The 17,463-nt window shown below is 43.6% G+C and overlaps 1 long non-coding RNA gene across 4 annotated transcripts in view; it reads left to right on the top strand.

Annotated features, from left to right (window-relative positions):
* The window catches only part of LOC139980658 (uncharacterized), a 20,113-nt gene extending 2,661 nt beyond the window's left edge, over positions 1-17,452 (top strand). The window contains exons 4-6 of one of the 4 annotated variants that reach the window (XR_011797630.1): positions 549-800; positions 3,827-4,353; positions 16,382-17,452. This is a non-coding gene — a long non-coding RNA (uncharacterized lncRNA). Of the gene's footprint in view, positions 1-548; positions 801-3,826; positions 4,896-16,381 lie in introns of those variants that run through there. The other 3 variants (XR_011797633.1, XR_011797631.1, XR_011797629.1) reach the window with 3 other exon arrangements.
* Positions 17,453-17,463: the final 11 nt, after the last annotated feature.

Raw genomic sequence — 17,463 nt, 5'->3', positions numbered from 1 at the left:
CGAGCAAGAATGATTGGTTTTTTCAGTGATAAAGTGAAACAGGTTATTGATATGACAAAGATCATTAAAAAAAGGGTTTTACGGGGTCAACAAGTATACCAGGGATGAAATTTAATTTAACGTATCAGGGAAGGGTAAACTTGCATGTGCAGTGTATCTACCTGGAATGAAACCGAATTTGTATAATTTAATGGAATTTTGAAATTTTGTTGAAATTTGTAGAGCCTGATAGAATTGTTTTCTATGATTATAAGCTATAGTTTATATTCACTGTTATTAAATACAGGAATGACATGTTGAATATGCGGGATATCTTATCAGGTATTTGGCCCCCATACTTAAAAAGTTGTTTGCGTTATTAGCTCACGTTCACCTGGCAGATGCCTACTGCTATGGTCGATTTTGGCAATATTACCCAGCAAGCTATTCCCATGGATTGTATGTTTTTTCCCCAACTTTCAAATTGTTTGAGAGTCTTATAACAATAGAACGCGATTGAGAACTCAGTTATCTGATAGCTCTTTTTAAAGCTTACTTCTTTTCTTCAGACAGAAATTCATAACAGCAGGAGTTATCCATCTCTTTCTGGAATCAATCACCGCAAAACTTTTACCAAGACAGACTTTAAGAAAGCATATATTAAAATGGTGACGAAATATACTATCAAATCTACAACAGAAGATATACCGGCAGTGACAGCAGTATACATCGATTTCTTCGAGATGATACTGACGAATTCACACTTCCGATCTCCATTGGTTCAGAAGAATGACAGATCTATTTCGTACAGAATGGCAATGGTAATTATCAAATATTAATTGGAAAAATAAAACTGAAAAATAGTCACATGTATCTAGACGTCAGGTAAATGCGTCCGTTACCGCTTTCATATACGAGATATCCCAGTACACTGAAAAGCACATTCGCAAAATGCAAGAAGTTCACTTGAATTTTGACTTTTGATTTTAAAACCATTTACATTACATTATCATTTACTTGCTGTAATTGTAAACGTTCGAACAAATCATCTCTCAATAACTGCGGCATGCATTTGCCTTAGAGCACTTTGATGTAATAACAATAACATTACTGATAACTTTACTGTTGCTTACAAATGTCACATATAAGCAACAACATCTTGTAGTTGTGTTTCATGGTCAAATTCACTGTATCGTTAATATATTAAAATTGAAAATGAGGAAAAAGTAATAAGGTATTCGCGAGAAAGAGGAATAAACCAATTAGATTGTTTATGTAAAATTCGAGAGAATTTTCTGTACATGGATTTTATCTTAGGACAAAATGGATTTCATTCGACATCATTGTCGTTAGCGTCGTCATCATCGGTATTCTTCTATAGCTGTTAAAATGGTTTCAAGTGATATGATATAAAGACGTCGAATAGATCTGGGTTAAGGGGGTTATACTGATAGGAAGGATATATTTCCAAATGTGCTCTTATGAACAGCACGTTTCTTACAGCAGGGACGTAGCCAGGGGGGAGCAGGGGGAGCGACCGCTCCCCCCCTTTCAGTGTCGATTTTTTTTTTAAACTGTTGTTTTTTTATCATGGTATTTTGTCAGTGCTCTTTTGATCTTGAATACTCGTCAGCTCCGTTAACTCGGTTATAATCGTAGTAACATTCACGCCTACTGATTCAACTACTAACTTAGTTTGGCAGATGCAATTAGCTAAATTTAGCCTATAGCCTATTACAAGCCTACAGTTGGCCACTGCGTAATAAAATACATATTGCCTACCTAACCGCACTCTATGGAATGTCACGAACTGTATGCACAAAAACGTCGACAACGTTCGTTTTCATCCTTTCTATGATTCGTCCTAAGTTGTGCACGAACAGCATGTTATGAAGCTAGCTAGCAATCGTACGTGATACGCACTTCCTTTAAGTAATTATTACACTGCTAACGATAACGATATTTGTTTTTAGGCTACTGCATATCATGGCTATATTACAAAATATGAAAGTTTATATTGTCCATCAGTTAAGTTCGTCAAATGTATTAAAGTCCAGACATTGGACAATAAACAAGAATCATCCTACTGGAAAAATTGTAAAAGAGCACTATGTTTGTCTTTCTGATATAGTATGTAAAAGAACATGTAAAAGAATTCAAACAGGAAACAAAATCTGCTGATAATATGATATCCGTGATCAGGGGCGTAGCCAGTATGTAGCACTGTAGGCCCGGGCCTACACTTTTTTTTGGCCAAGTTATCTTTTTTAAAAACACCCATATTTCAAATCCATAAGCTTGCTGGACGAGTTTAAGAGTCCAAACAGGAATAACTATTGAAATGAACGTAGCAAGAATATGGCTAAATTAGGTGACCTAGCCTTCTAATTTAGGCTGTCATTTCTATCGCGTGCCGTTTCATTCAACACTCTACCCGCCGAAAAAGTCTAGAATCCGATCTTGTCAGTTTTTTTAACATCTAGTTAAGAACCCGTTTACGCAGATAAAATTTCAGTTGAGAAAACAGTTGAGAAATTTGCATCAGATGGCAATCGTCGGATAGCTCTCGCCTTCTCTAATATTAGGCTAACTTAAACATTTACAGTTGTATCAAAGACAATTACTGGCTATAGTTGTATCAAAGACATTTCTGGCCTATCTGTATCTACAAGTATCAGCAGTTGAAAAGTAAGACTACTCTGTACATGTACTTTGCTCATTTTAAATACCGAACATTATGTAGTATTGAATTACGTACTATTTTAACTCGTTTGTTTTTTTGGTTTAAAAGTGATATTGAATGAGGTGTCTCAAGTTAGCAAGAGGCCATGGAACCAGAATGAACACTCGGGAAGGGCCGTTTCCGGCGATCTGGGGGTTTTGTAAAACCAAAAATTTTCTTGTACGCTCCGCGCCAATCGATGGTGGCGCTCCGCTCAGATAGTCGTGCCTACAATTTGAAAATCCATATCAGTCGCAAAAAGTGCTCCCCCCCCCCTTTCAAATTCCTGGCTACGTCGCTGTCTTACAGAGAGAAAAAAAACTTAACTTTTGTGCGGTTTGGAATACGGTTTAATAAACTAATCATGCAACCACTTGTGACAAGTTTCCGGTACAAATACCGTGACTCTATATTGTTATATTATATCACGTTTTAAATAACTCGTGTTTCAATGCGGAACATGAAAGAACAATATACAAAAGCTGTCCTAACTGGGTGATGAAATGCAAGTGTACAGTAGTTGTGTACAGTTTATTGTACTTGTCATAGTAATGATAACTAAGTAAAGTATTGTTATGCGCAAACATTGTTCAACGATGCATAAATGGATGGAAAACTGCAAATGAACACAGACATGAACACAGGAAATAAGGCTAAGACACGAAACGCACTTTGGTTGGTAACGTTGGTAACGTTCTCATCAGTTCCATTGCCAAACGTTACTAATAACATAAACGTTTTCTACCGCGTTTACCCATGACCTACTAGTGTATTTTTTCTCTATAAATTGTGTATCGGAACAAGAAAGGGCTAAAATGGCATTTCCCGGCTCCCACACTAGTAAAAGGTTCACAATTAATAAAGCAATATATATGTATCACGCAAGCAAGAGCTTGTATAGGCCTTATATAGCTTTATTCCCTTATGCTTTCATTCATTTTCTTTTATGCATTCATTTAACGTGATATATATGTAACGCCAGCCGCGTAGGGTTCATGAGACCGGACTTGGTGGAATACATGAGGCGGATGGAAAATAGACAAGCGCAACAGTAACGAAAACAGGTGAATTATGGTTGCTCGAATTGTATTGAGTGTTCAGACTCTCTCTCTCTCTCTCTGACAGACGATTCTTCAGACCGTTGCCTCTCAATACAAAGGATTTCAATAACTTACATGTGGTACGTATTCAGCAAGCTGATAAGCTGACTGTGTTGGTTTTAAGCTGGTCAGATTGTTTCTTCTTCATCACTCCGACAAGAGTTTTTTTTAAATAAGTTTACAGACTTTCCCGTTCTACAGCCCGGCAGCCTGCTCTGATTCAGTACGCTGACCAATGGTTCGGCAGCACAATGTATGCCATTTCGTCTCAGTACGCTGAACCTCAGCACTTTGGTAATTCTTTCTTTCTTTTTCCGCAAGCCGACCGGGTGTTCTTATCGCCTAACTAACAGGTTCTTCTTCTGCTGCACTCACACAGATGATTCTTTATCACGCTGAAACTTGTCACGCTGAGAATGTCATACCAAGATGTTGTTACGCAACAACTGTACTAAAAATGGCTGAGCTGCTGATACATAAACTGATGGGACCCCTTCGAATTTTGGCTTCTGAAAGTCTGTCAGTAATGATCTACATGATGCTCTACAACAAGTAAGTATCCCAAATTAAAACAAAAATAGACGATTTATCCCCAAATTAATATAAATTGATACGGGATTGACCGAATGACAAGATATGTTTCTTCTGTTGAATCGTCTTCCGACTACTGACAGTTGGGTGTTCTTTGTCACGCTGACCGATGGTGCTTCCGTATCCTGAATCTCATTGCGCTGAATATCACTACACTGGAGCTCTGCACGCTGACAGGTTGTTCTTCTTCAACACGCTGACAGATGAATCTTCAGCACTCTGGCGGGTCGTGCTTCTCCAGCACCCTAATTTGTATTTTCTAGTCCACTGACCAGTCTTGCTTTTCAGTACTCTGACCGGTATTTTCACATCACGCCGGTACATCTTCAGTATACTGACAGTTTTTTTTCTTTATCACACTGACCATCGTTCTTCAGAATGCTTTTCAGAGCACGTTGAGACAGGTGATCCTTCGGTAGCTCTTTACTGAACAGCATACTAAACTTCAGCAGGCTGACACGCTTCAGCACGCTGACAAGAACTTTTTATTCTTCAATTCAGGTTGGTCCTTATCATGCATATTCTCAATAGGCTAAAAGTGTTTCAGCACGCTGATAGTTGACCCGTCTTCAACACGTCGGCATATGGTTTTGCAGCACTCTGACGGGTTGCTCTTCTTCAGTTTCCTGGCAGTAGTTTCTTTTACCCTGTTGAAAGATATAGCTTACACGAACACCAAAGAAGGCAAGACATATTGGATTTCTTAACTATTGAGAGAGCACCAGGACCAGCCGTATTTTCCCGTTCGCGACACCCTTTCTCATTGGCTTTTAGCGTCAGCCCTCAAATTATACAACTCGTTTCTCCGAAGTTGTTCTAACGTTGCCTTTGGGGATAGGCAAAGGGTATCACAACTTTGGTGTCCCCTTGTGAAGCCAATTTCCTTTAACCGTTTCTGGTTTGTTGTCATCAAAGACAGTAATTAAGACAGTCATGGTGGTTAAACTGTGGCGTTTTTTATTTGGTCCCATGTTTACTTAAACCAGTGTATATGTTACGTATTATGAATGCTTGCCACAGTCTTCCCAGTAAACAGGAAGGTTGGTGACATGAAAGGTGTCCGGAGAGGTCTTTTATACAATATTTCAGCAGGGGAGAATCTAGCCGATTCTGAATTGAAAAAAAAATGAAGATCAGACAGACGCATGCTTTCGCCAGTTACTCGATTACTTCTGAATACAGCAAACCCAAGAAGGTGCGATTTGAACCGCACCATCATAACAACCTAATTTCTTCCTAGTCCCTTGAATCGTGAGGACTTCGCAGACTTTCTGCAATACAATGGTCGGCCTTGGAGAAAGTGTATTCCATGTGAAATATAATACAGACATATAAATTGTAAACTTTCATTACCATTGTAACGGCTGATCTGGTACAGCCATAGGTTTCTGTCAACTCCGAACAGTAGTCTCCGACAACCAGAACAATTTTGTTTCCACCGGATGTCGTTAGCAAGGGTCTAAGATAACGAATATCCAATTCAACTTTCAGAAGGGACTCCGCGGCCAAATACTTCTTCATTTCGTTTTCGGGATTGTCGCCTTTCAGCAACACAAATAACACTTTGTCTGAACCATGTTTTAATGTCACCCTCTTCCCATGAAATGTACAGATCATGGATGTGCATGTGCAGCCTTCTACAGGTCTCCCGAGATATCATCCCAAATCGGGTGATCCGATTTTTCTTTTGCCTTGAAGATCAAGTCTAATCTCTGCATTCTCGTTTCAGAGTCCTCTCTCATAGTAACCACTCTCGTTCTCTGTCAAGTCTTTCTTCGTACACAAATGTCGAAAATCATCACAAGGCCTACCTGACAAAATATCGTCGTTGTAATGTACTTTCTTAAGACAGTGTTCTACTACTTAGAACGTATTCCATGGGTTCTCTAGCCTAGTCTAGCCCTACGCGTATTTTGGTAGTTCAGCAACCATCTGAAACTAGTTTTTGCCAAAGGTTCATTGCAGGTAACGCAATAATTCCTCTCAGGCTTGGTCAGAGTCCGGCTGTTATACCAAAACACCCGTGTTCTCCGTTCTGGGCTTGTGACAACACCACGTTTAAGCCGTAGACACTGGCATTCTTGTCGACAATGAAAAGATCATCTATTGTTGGATAGCTCAAAACTAAAGGAGTAGGCAACTTCCTCTTCAACTCGCTGTATAGTTCTCCGCATTCATGGTTAGTTGCATAATAGCTCACCGGCGTATGGAACTAAGAACCACTCTGTAATTTATAAACAAAGTCCGTTCAGTGACTGTCTTTATTCTCCCTGATCCGTCAGAACTCATCACATTACCTCAGAAGGTTGCTTCCCCTCCGAAATGTTGGTAAATATTTGAAAATCACTTCAAACTCGCCCGCTGAAATATTAATATGACTTCGTCTAACCTCTGCCGAGGTTCCCTGAAAGTTGGTATATGCACAGCAACATAAGCAGCTGCTCTGACGCAAATCTACCAAAACGCGATCCGCAATCATAATTGGGCGTTGTATAAACCACAAGGCAATGTATGGTGAAGGGCTTTTGAAGCGATCACAATTTGACAGTCGCCACTGGGTAAGTCCAAGTGGAGAACCACGATGCACCGATATGAGAGCATGTCCAATGTGTCAGCGTCACATGAAATTGATAGAAATAGGATATATATTGTAACGCCGGCCGCCCCTAAAATGGCTCTTTCACCAGTAGCTTAAGTTTCCCCTTGTTTCCCACGAAGCACAGACAAGATCAAGACAGTAGATTTATAGGGCTTGAAAACGGTTTTGCGATGTGATTCTCAGTCTGATCGTCAATGTAAGTTGTCTCAACAAATTTAATGCAAGTATGAAATTATTTATACTTCTGCACGTCCCTGTAAAATAATGCATTCAAGGCCCTATCCCGCAAGGAACTGTGGACGAGGGCCGGCCGTGAGAGGTCAACAGGGGGCAACTCAATAAGAGCAGAACAAATGACCGGCATCACCCTGCTTGGAGTACTACTATGCTTTTCTCTTCTGCTAAACAACGTCGGGACCCATCGACGCAAGTGCAACCCGTCCCCAAAACGTACAAAATATTAACAAGTTGCTTAAATAACAAAAAGGTTTATTTACTTCCCATATGAACCACCCCTACCCCTCCCCCTTTTCTAGCTGTTGGTACATTACCACCCTCTTGACAAGCTCTGTATCACCCGACCAAAGCAATGAATATATCGCCCTCTCCAGCCGCACCAAGACGCGACACAGAATTGAGTACACCGCGCCCGGGTACCAAAAGATGGGCGAAACAAAACGATTAATATCACTGACTTTCCCCAAGATCGAAACCCAGCGGGTGCCAATGGTTTCGAACCTGCTCTGAAATACATCAGACCTCTCGTTCCAGGTGACATCACAAGCTACATCGTAGCCGAACCATAGACAATTAATTTTAACATTCTGATCCGACCACGATGCACTGAACGGTAAGTTTCTGTATCACCAGTTACCATGGCGAAGGCCCTTTGTCTAGTTTGGATTCAACATTGCACCGGTAGCTCTCTCAAATATAGAAAAATCCTCCGAGAGGGCACGAAATGAGGTCAGACCCGAAACTACACACGCGACGTCATCTGCATATCGAACTCTTTTCACTTTGACACCCCTGACACAACGAATGAAACAAGTCTCGAGTCCCTTTCCAAAAGACGGGAAAGAGACTCTCTAAACAAAACATACAGTAAGGGAGACAGAGGACATCCCAGGCGCACTCCCCTTTTAACGTTGAAAACCTCTGAACAACCCATTTACGATTACAAAACTTAAACTTTCCTGATACAAAACATAAATCCATATACAACAATTTGGGTACAACTGAAACGCCCCAAAAACATTTATTAAAAAACCGCGATCTACCATGTCAAAGGCATTCTGCTGATTAAGAGAGCCCAATGCACATGGCATATCACGCTCAATAAAAAAGACAGTCAAGTCGCCCATCAACCATAAGTTATGCTGGTTGCGATGACCCATCACTGCACAAGTATGGTGAACACCCACAAGATGCGGCATAGCCAGTGCAAGGCGGTGCATTTTACATGCAAAGAAAACGGACACGGACCAAAGGTCAACAGAACCAAAAACAATCCCAGTCTGTAAAACAACCACCAAAAACCCAACTGAAACCCACAAACACAAATCTCTCACTAACGTAGCGTTTAACGTGACGTGAAAAGGACACGGACCCAAAGGCCAACAGAAGCAAAACAAAGAACACTAGAAACCGGCCCCAACAAGCCAACTCCAAACCACAAAAAAAAAACAACCCATATTATGTAACGACCACACAACCCCCACACCTAACAACTAACTCACTCCAAATTTCATCCGGGGAACGCCGTCCCGATAGAAGACGAAAGGCTTGCGCCAGCGTCTACGAAAGGCAGTGTCGGGAAGCCGTGCATGGTCCGCCTCCATGCGCAACCTAATGTCTCTTTGCACGAGGGAGACGACAGCCTCGGCCCTCCAGACGTCCCCATCGAAAACTAGGCGGCATCTGCTGTTCCAGATGTGTCTCCTGATGACAGCGCCAAACAACAACAGCAGATCCCTAACCCAGGTTGGGCACACAGGGGGCAACAAACCATACGAAAAAATCAATAATTCGGCCTGTGCCGACAAGTCGACATTGCCACACGTGAACAAACTCGAATAAATATTTTTATACACGCAGGCAATACTGTGAGGGTTACTAACCACGGTCCCATCAGCATCGCGCACAGTTGGGACGCGTCTGTCACACGCCGATGAGCTAACGGACTGGTAAAAAAACAGAAGGGCGCTCCTAAGCCTCCACTGCTTCGAAACGGGCCCTGTCGCGGGCACCGGGGTACTTTTAATCAAGATAAATCTGCAAAGCGATGGCAGCCGAGGGGTCGCCAAACTTCAATACTGAATTGCGTAGCGTTTGGTGCGCAACTTGACATCATCCCAACATTGGGATGTAGATTGGAAAGGCCGGTATCAAGGTTTGCCATTCTTTGTACATAGTTTCGAAACCTTGGCGGAACTCTGCCTCGCCAAGTATCTGACAGTTAAGCTTTCATAGGCCCTGCCCGACCGGGAAAATGGAAGGCAAAACAAACCGTGCTGCAACAGTGTCATGGTCAGAGAGCAGAAAGCTCAGTGTCAAACAAACAAAACAAAACTTATGATAGGCTTGTCAAAGTAAGAACGTACGATATGTGTTCTATAAAAATGCCTGTAGCACGCACATACTACCACACAAGCTACCACACCCGCCTGGCGGGAAGTAACGTACGGTACGGTAATAAGAATAACAATACTAACGTACGCTGAAAAGCTGTAGTAAATAGAGAGCGAGACAGAAACATGTTCACACTCCGCGAAAGCCAACTTACAGAGTTCTTAATTCTTCTCTGAATTCTTCTCAGAATTCTGAGTTCTATACACGTAAGTAACGGAAGTGGTTGTGCTTTTTACGTGCAAAGAAACGGACACGGACCAAAGGTCAACAAAACCAAAAACAATCCCAGTCTGTTTAACAACCACCAAAAACCCAACTGAAAACCCACAAACAGAAATCTCTCACTTACCCACAAATGTATAAAATATAGCGTTTAACATGACGTGAAAAGGACACGGACCCAAAGGCTAACAGAACCAAAACAATAAATCTCCACAAACCAGCCCCAAAAACCCAACACCAAACCACAAACAGAAAACCCCCAACCCATATTATGTAAGGACCACACAAACCCCCCACCCCACACAAACAACTAACTAACTCCAAAATTCATCCGGGGTACGCCGTCCCGATAGCAGACGACAGGCTTGCGCATTACCTGCGAAATTTTCCCAATACGGGTCTTTTCAAGCCCCTAACAGTATTCCCCCTTTTCTTACGAGGGAGCAGAGTTCTTAACTCCTCGTCAACCTTGATCGAGTGGACCTCCCTGTCAGGAACAGGAGGTCCACTAGCGACCATCGTGTCCGGTATAGCGGAAGCGGCTGCGGGTAGGGTGGAAGGGCCACTGGAGTCAATGAGCTCAGTGGCCTGTTTTGTCTCATCAAACCAATCGGAGGACTCCTTAGCCACAACTAATAAGGCTGTAGTGCAGTCCTCCATTGGCGAGTCAGAATCTGGGCCACTTAATGTTTCTTGGGCCGGTTGACTCGGGGCCCGACTAGTATCACCGATAGCGGGCGTAGCTACCGGTGAACCAGTACAAGCGGCATCCTGCGCCGCGTGCCACTCCGCTAGTACCATCTCCGCCGTTTTGTCCTGCTCTGCCTCAGTGGGCAGGCTGGCAGTCTCGGTAAGTTCGATCAGGGGAGAGGTCGGACACGAAAGGGGGAACAAAGCCTCCATCGGGGCGCTAGTGTCGGACACTGGGGCGATGACAGGATCATCATGTGGTACGGTGTCAGAGGCCGGGACAGGGACCGCTGCAACCACGCCCGTAGCCACTCTCAACTCATAAACGGGCGAGATGGCCCGTTTCCCCACACGAGTTGCAAACGATATCCCCTTTACACTCGGCCAGGGTATGCCCAACCTGTAAACAGCGGCTACACCGCTTGTTCGGGCACAACCTGGCCTCATGCCCTTCCAGCCCACACCTCCAACAAGTGCGAGGCTGGCCCGGGTATGCAATGTGGGCCCTGTGCCCATTAGCCCACAAGGTAGAGGGGATATCGGACTTGAGTTCGATTCTAACTCGTCTAGTCCCGGTCTTGACACCTTTACATTCAAGGAATTCCGGCTCCTCGTAGCCGGTCACTTTCCCAAAACGCCCCAGTGTCCGCACAACAACCTGTTCAGACATGTCCAGAGGGAGATGGAGAACTGTCACCCACACCGAACTGTCATACGGTGTGACCTTCAGTCCCTCAACTCCCTCCAACACATGGACGCCTCGGACGCGGGCAGCCTCCGAGGTAAACCGTACATCAAAACAATTCATACGCCGGAGAGGTTTACGCTGAAGCGCGTCAACCTCTCCAGGGACCTTTAAACCAACAGAGCGCAAAACAGAAAAAACTTGTACGGGGACGACCTTAGCCTCCCCCGAAAAACTCAACAATACGATTTTGCTGTCACGGCGAGCCGCCATGACAGCTAGGGGTGTGGCAAAGCCACGCACCTATACACAAACCAAAACGAAACAAACCCAAAACACACAAACTTCACTAAAACAAACTGTAAACTAATGAAGGGCCAACGTAAAAACACAATAAATGTGTGGTCAACGAAAGGTGGAGAGCAGCCGAAAACACGTCCGCACTCCACGAGAACTGAACTGAACTGTTGTTGTGGTTGAAGTGGTTGATGTAAGACAGACAGTTTGAATGGTTGTACCTCGCGCTGCACGCAAGCCTTAACTGATAGAAAAAAACAGTCCCTGTGTTCGGCTATTTAACATGAACAGCTGTAGAACTATTAGTAAAGCTATTGATTGACGTCCGCTGTATCTAAGGGAAAATACAAACATGTATACAAATGCCCGCATTGCTTGCATGGAAAGCCAAAAGCGGCGTAAACAATAGTAGACTATGCAGAGAGAACTTTCGTTACAATATAATAGGATAGACAGGAATCTTCAACCGTGACGACTTTAACTTTCCTTTAATCCAGGAGGAACAAAAGGGTTTTTTTCGTCTTCTGCTCCCAGAATAATCGTTTAAGTCGCTGCGGCCCATTCTATGAAGAGGTAATCCCGTTGCCGTGTGCCCCACTGGTGGTTGATCACTTGTCTCGATCGTGTCTATACTCCCCTTGCAAACGTCCACTAAGATTTTTCTCTTTGTGGTTTGGGGTTGGCTTTTTGGGGCCTATTTGTAGTGTTTTATTTGTTTTGCTTCTGTTGGCCTTTGGGTCCGTGTCCTTTTCGCGTCACGGTAAACGCTGCGTTAGTGAGAGATTGATGGGTTTCAGTTGTTGTTTTACAGACTGGGTTTGTTTTTGCTTTTGTGGACCTTTGGTCCGTGTCCGTTTTTCTTGGCACGTAAAAAGCACTGAGATTGGTGCAACATCGTCCTGACTGGAATTTTGGTCATCGTGGAGTGCGGACGTTTTTTTTCTGTCTCGCTCTCTACCTACTAGCCTTATTACTGCAGCTAATATAACTGTACTGTGCTTTACTTCCTGCCAGGCGGATGTGGTAGCTTGTGTTCGTGTGTGCGTGCGTCAGTTCGTATATCGTTTGTCGTTTGTTGTTTAACCAGCCTGTCCGTTTTGTTTTTGTAGCTCCTCTGTGGCCTAGCCACCTTTCGGTATCATGGCAACCCGCCGTGATTCGCGAATTATTAACTTGTCCTTCACCGGTGAACAAGCGGTTTCACCGGTGCAAGTGTTTAGTATTTTAAAAAGCAAGGGTTTTGTTGTTTGGAGAGGTTGATGTCCCTCCAGGGTCGTAATACGTACGATTTACGTTTCACCGGTGACGTGGCCCTGCCCAAATAAGAAGTGTGGTCGCTGCCGTCTTGGTAACGACAACGCGGCTTGCCCAAACCAGGTTGTGTGCTGTTTATGTTGCAAGGAGGGCCATGTGTTACACGCTTGTCCCTCATATTATGTCGCTATGACAAAGGATGGGGGTCAAGCTAAGGCGTCGAGTTCCGATGCACCTACTGCCTCGGAGATAGCCTCGCATGAGGAGGGAATGGCTGGTGAGACTCCATCCTCCCCCGTCCGTGCAGACCCCATCCCCGTGTCGACATTTGTACATGGGCGTCATTCTGCCGAAGTTTGGCGTTCGGTGCATTCAAGGCTGAATAATTGCAGGTCCAAAACTCATGATTCCATTAGCTAGATAGAGAACGAGCATACCTATGTAGAGCCTTAAGAAAACCCCTGATTTTGACTTACTGATGTTCAGATTTACTTTTTGTTTATTTCTGTGCTGATGTCTTGTTTTAACCGACTTATTATTTTTGTCACGGGTTACGTTAGGCGGTGGACAGGAAAGAAGACAATAATGGCTTGGTGGTAGAGTTTCTAATTTATACGATTAAACGAAAACCGGGACCTTAAGCAACTCCCGGTTGTTCAATAGCAGCAAAACATGTGGGAACACGAAGTTACTCTGGGCGGTAACACACGTTTGGGAACACGAAGTTACTCTGTAGACATATGCGGAAACACGCAGCGACCCGACTTCCAATACATAAAAATAGACAGGAACACACAGTAGCTACCTTTAACTAAATTCGGGCAGGAAACAAACAGTATACAAGCACAGTACGGAAGAGTGCGTCGTCACTCTTGCACAAGGAGAAACACGTGCTTGTTTGGGCACTCTGAAATAAGACGTCGAGGTGACAATACGTGTGAGTGAAGAGTAGTCTACTACCAAGTAAAGAAGAAGAAAGCAGAAAGTTGCACGGAAAGGCGTAAAGCAGTTTTTGTTTTGTTTTTAAGTTGAGACTCGAGGAGGTCTGAGTCCTAGAGTACGGATACGCCAGCGGTTTGGCAGTATAGTTGGATTTGGCACTTTTGTGACCGGGATTTTGAACCCAAGGGAGGGCGACTACAGGGAGTGGGGTCATCTTAGAGGCAGGCTTACGTAGGGGTAATGGTAGGCAGTTCGACTGATCGTGTACAAGGAGGTTATCTGCTACGCGAAGGCTGTGTTAAAGTCTCGTTGACGTGACAATCATATGCTTCCATTCCCGTGTGATAGGGTGAACGCCAATGACACACGAAGAGTTTACGCTGCTTGGGCACGAAGTGTAGAGCCAGTGCGCACCAGTTTCTCCGGTTACGCACGGAGTGTAACGCAAGTGACGCACGGAGAGTTTACGCCGGTTACTCACGGAGTGTAACGCCAGTGACGCACGAAGAGTTTACGCCAGTTACGCACTAAGTGTACTATCACTGACTCACGGAGAGTTTACGCCGGTCGGGCATGAAATGTAATTCCAGTGCGCACGAAGTTTCGCCGGTTACGCACGGAGTGTAACGCCACTGACATACGATGTTTCGCCGGTTACGCACATAGTGTAACACCGGCTACGCACGGAGAGTTGATGCCGGTCACACACGGAGTGTAACGCCAGTGACGTACGAAGTTTCGCCGGTTACGCACAAAGTGTAACGCCGGCTACTCACGGAGAGTTTACGCCGGTTACGCACGGAGTGTAACGCCAGTGACGCACGAAGAGTTTACGCCAGTTACGCACTAAGTGTACTATCACTGACTCACGGAGAGATTACGCCGGTTAGGCATGAAATGTAACTCCAGTGGGCACGAAGTTTCCCCGTTTACGCACGGAGTGTAACGCCGTGACGCACGAAGTTTCGCCAGTTACACATAGAGTGTAACGCCGTTTACGCACGGAGAGCTAACGCCGGTTACGCACGGAGTGTCACGTAAATGACGTACAAAGTTTCACCGGTTACGCACAGAGAGTACGCAAATGACGCACAGAGAGTTTACGCCGGTTACGCACTGAGTGTCACGCAAATGACGCACCAAGTTTCGCCGGTTACGCACAGAGAGTACGCAAGTGACGCACGAAGAGTTTACGCCGGTTACTCACGAAGTGTAACGCCGTGACGCACGAAGTTTCGCCGGTTACACACAGAGAATACGCAAGTGACGCACGAAGAGTTTACGCCGGTTTCTCACAAAGTTTAATGCCGTGACGCACGAAGTTTCGCCGGTTACGCACAGAGAATACGCAAGTTACACAAGTTACGCACGGAGAGTTTACGCCAGTTATGCACGAAGTGTAAAGCCCGGGTCACATCTGCGCGATTCAACACGCGATTCAACTCGCAACTAAAATCACGCGAATCAGAAAAGTTGCTTCTGAGAAGTTGCGCTGATTAGGACATTGCTCTATTGCAAATCAACCCAAATCGACGGCGCAACATTTATTGCGCAACAAGTTGATACCCGTGTCTAACTACGCGATTCAACCTTCAATTGTATTGCGAGTTGAATCGCGCGTTGAATCGCGCTGATGTGACCCGGGCTTAACGCCAGTGACGTACGAAGAGTTTACGCCGGTTTGGCATGAAGTGTAAATCCAGTGCGCACGAAGTTTCGCCGGTTACGCACAGATTGTAACGCCAGTGACGTTCGAAAAGTCCTTTCGACGGGTTTTGGGGTCCTAAAGCTCGGGATACAAAGAGTCTTGTCAACAGTTCTAGTTACTTGCCTCAGAAGCAAGATTGTCTGTACCCACTGAGTTTCTGACTACATACCATTCCACTGGGCGTCCACTAACTGTAGACCTACGCTCCATTGTGTTATCTTCTGGATTGATCAGGGGGTGTTGTACATGATCTTTAGCATATTTTTAATTATAACTATATTTATGTTTAAATAAAACGTAATAAACACCTAGCGTAAGTTTGACGCACTGTTGCGCGCAGCTAAGCGCAATGTAGCGCGTAGAGCGCAACATTTGTCCAACGTGCGTTACACACGTGTTGAATCGCGCAGATGTGACCCGGCCTTAAGTGTGATATATTCTTAATACGGGATGCTCGGTACCGAACGATTCTTGACGTTAGTAAGTCAGATGCCAAAAAAAAAAATCATGTAAGGTTATTCCTTCATTTTCTTTTCCCTTTCCTTTCTTCCTTCTTATGTCACTGATGTAATGTTATTGAGTAATTGAAGTTATTGAAGTAATGTTTTTGATAAATCAATGCAAATTTGTTCACATTTTTTGTTATTCGCTTAGCAGATGCTATTGATTCAGAACATATTGATTCAGATGTGCTGATGCAGCTGTACTCCTTCAGATCTACGGATTAAAGAAATCTTTTATCAAATCACTATGTGTTGTTTGAATTTGGCATGGCGAGGATTTACAGATGTGTCATACATGGTCTGTTGTTCTTTACGTAAACTGTACTTTCGTTGACTTGCTTAAAATCAGCAGGTAAGTTATTTCCTCATGAGACGCTGTCGGCAAATTTATCTGTACTTGATCTGACATTTGAGACTGTCTCAAGATCTCGATCATTTTTTCTTTCATCCCACCGCAGCCATCACGTGTAACGCCGACCGCCTGGAAGACGTCTCTTTTATTATTCTAAACTTTTCCCCTGTTTCCTAAGAACTACAGAAAACACGAAGACAGTGGATTTATTGATGTGAAAGCTTTTATTCGCTATTCGGGGTGATTCTCAATTCGATTTGTCTCAACAAATGTTATAAAATCAAAGGACAGAATCAATGTACAAACGTAATGACGGACTAATGACGGAGTTTAGAATGACGGAATGACGGACTTAGAATGACGGACTAATGACGGACTAGTTTAGAAAATAGACAATATAAACAGACTAGTATATCAAGTGTTAGCTGAGTGTATGTGTTCAGTCGTGGCCTAATAAAGCTAGTTCAGTGCAATAATGAACGTCTTTTGGACGCACTGAATAAGAGACGCAATTTGAAAGAACTTGAATTAACGTTACGAAGAATTTGAATAACCGTTATATCCCAAGACTATTCGATGCATCTTTACAAAACTGAATGTGGGCGCTAATTGTTCACTTAATAATAATAATAATAATACTAAGCAAATATTTATAGAGCGCTTTATGCAAAGGCCTCAAAGCGCTTAAAAAAGTACACAAAAATGCAAGTCAAAATACTGTAAAGTATTGGAATAAATGAGTTTTTAAGAGACGCTTAAAACAGTCAACCGATGATGCATTGCGAATTGAAGATGGTAGATTGTTCCAGAGATGAGGTGCAGCAGAGATGAACTTAAACATTTATGCAAAGCTTATTTACCACATATACCTGGCTAAATGGTATTGTCTCCTATCCCACACTTAGTCACTATATCTATTCTCTGATTGAAGTCACGTAATTGACTGATACCTGACTGATATAGGTGTGCTGTTAGTTAGTTTTGTGCCGAATGGACCAAATGCAGATCACAACTTACAGGGCGCCTCCAATTGGAGTGAAACTGTGATTTTATTTGACACGCATTATGGCACAAAAGGAAAATAGACGCAATGAGTAGTAGGCTTTGGATTGTTGAAAAATTAGAAACGATTAAAGTGAAATATGGCGCAATATGTTAATTTGCCGCGTATATTGTATTTCGGAGGCA

Source organism: Apostichopus japonicus, chromosome 15, assembly GCF_037975245.1.
Source record: "Apostichopus japonicus isolate 1M-3 chromosome 15, ASM3797524v1, whole genome shotgun sequence".
Lineage (NCBI taxonomy): Eukaryota > Metazoa > Echinodermata > Holothuroidea > Aspidochirotida > Stichopodidae > Apostichopus > Apostichopus japonicus.
The sequence above is the reverse complement of the archived record's forward strand: the minus strand, read 5'-3'. Positions and strand labels throughout refer to the sequence as shown.